This window comes from Apis dorsata, unplaced genomic scaffold, assembly GCF_000469605.1.
Source record: "Apis dorsata unplaced genomic scaffold, Apis dorsata 1.3 scaffold_149, whole genome shotgun sequence".
Classification (NCBI taxonomy): domain Eukaryota; kingdom Metazoa; phylum Arthropoda; class Insecta; order Hymenoptera; family Apidae; genus Apis; species Apis dorsata.
The window spans coordinates 594,056-596,246 of record NW_006263440.1 but is presented as its reverse complement, the minus strand read 5'-3'; the positions used below and the strand labels follow the sequence as shown (position 1 = coordinate 596,246).

The following is a 2,191-nucleotide window of genomic DNA, read 5'->3' as shown; positions in this document are numbered from 1 at the left end:
GGGGGGGATTCGTTCCTCCCTCCGCGCAAAGACTGACAAATGAAAGAGCCCTGTATCAATTTCCTAAGACGACGGCTCGTTAAAAGTTATCGATCACCGGTTGCCAACGTATTATTATATTTATTAGTGGTCATTATCCATATTAAATTTTCTTAATTACGTTTTAACCGAACTAATAACCCGTCTTACGATAACTCGCGTTACGATACAACGAACGGCGCCGGCCTCGGTCCTCCCACCTCCTTTGCATAAATTATTTTCGCGGTTAGACTCGGAGAGCGGCGTAACTCGCGGGCCTGACAATGTATTGATCGCCGGCCATTTTTATCGCGAAACATTTGTAGTAATTAAATTAATTCCGCCGGGAGTCGTTCGCTCGCGGATTGCCCAACGAATGATTGATGAACGTTATATTCTCATTACCAGTCTCGCTACTGTGGGAACGTAGTGTGTGTATGTATAATATGCGGTGTATATAGACCGATATACGCGTATATACATATATGTATATACGCTCCTTATGTATACATATATATCACGAGCGTACCGGCATCATTAAGAACAGTTTACCCGGTCTTTCATTAGTCATCGCGGATTTAGTACGTCGTTTGATTTCATACGGTCGTACACGTGGAACACCAGGTCCCTGTATCGTTTCGATCTCTCCCCACCCTCCTCTTTTTTTAAAGGATATATATACGTAATATCTCGTAGCGAGACTAAAATCGAGATTAAAAGGACGTTTGTCCTCGATCTTGTGATTCTCCCTTTATTTGGAAAAACACGAATAATTGGAAATCGGAAATCGTGATGGAACTCCTATTGAAATATGTAACTCGACGACGTGTCCTTTAATTAGAGAAGCGGGGAGATTGCGAAGGTAGTAGGGACATTTCAATGCGCCGTGACGCGAATGACATTACGATTTCATTGTCGTGGCCGAAACTACGGGAGGGATCCGGGGTTAGACCTCGCCGTCCCTCCCCCTGGTCATGAATAACAAATGCACGTAACGACGAGTTTCCTGAAAACGGGAACGCTGCCATGGGCGTGTCTCGCGTGACGAGTATCTCTTTTTTCTTTCTTTCTTTCTTTTCTTTTTTCTTTCTTTTTTTTTTTTTTTGGATCGATTTGCCGTCTCGTTTCGCAAGTTCCTCCTATTCCAGACACGATCCGCGATTGCGAACATGGAATTATCGTCGCAAGCGAACCGATGCTCGCGTCTCTCTAGCATCGTAGGCGGTCGTAGATATCGTCAGGAGATACAGCCGAGAATCTTTATCGACGGCTCGATATTTAAAATGTAGTACGCGTTTCGATCCGTAATATTAATTTTTCAACGATTCTCTCTTATATCGATTTTTGATTATTTTATTCACTCTTTCGAGATGTATATTCGCCCCATTCAAACGAACTTATTTAAACATTTTTGATCGAGTCTGTTTTCAGTTCTCCATTCCAATAAAATTTCTATTAAATTTCGATCGATCGAAATAGAAATTCGTCCTTCCTTTTCGGTTTCTCTTCCCTCCTATGGATTTGTAGAAGCAACCGCTTGTTACACCAATTGTCAAGCGAGTTACGTTATTAGCCGTGTATCGTGTCGCACGACGCTGCGAGAAAAAGGCGGCCGTGGGCGGTCGTTTTCATCGTCGATATATCGCCCCAGCATTCCCACGTCTCGTCAACAGACGTTACTTGGAAACAATCGCTCTCTCTCTCTCTCTCTTTCCTGGTGGTCGAACCATCTTTGCGATCTTCGTTCCCCGAATCATCCGCCGTGAATACGAAACAGTTGCGGGTGATAAGGATTCATAGGATCGCGACGAAAAATTCTGCGCATAGCCTCGTACTACTCGTTGCTTTGTTTGTTGTGTTGATCGTCGCGTGTGGCACGGCCATAAATCTTGGGAAATACGGATGGAAATAAACAAGTAATTAAGCGCGACAGGCGAACACCAACGATGATCTTGTAATTATCCTCGGAATGTGAAAAAAAAAAAAAAAAACGTAACGAAGACAAATCGATTCCCGTTCGATTCCCGAGCGAAATTATATTTTTGAATCAATCCGTCGTGATGGATGATTTCGTATCTCGTTCACTTATTATTTCTGATACAATCTCGTTCTCATCGAAAGTTCGATTTTCGTCGCTTTCGATCGATCCTCGGATCACAATCGACCACGATCG

At 43.3% G+C, this 2,191-nt stretch overlaps 1 protein-coding gene across 4 annotated transcripts in view; it reads left to right on the top strand.

Annotated features, from left to right (window-relative positions):
* Positions 1–2,191, top strand: part of LOC102671059 (Krueppel-like factor 6) — a 236,668-nt gene that overhangs the window by 85,965 nt on the left and 148,512 nt on the right. The window lies entirely within an intron of this gene.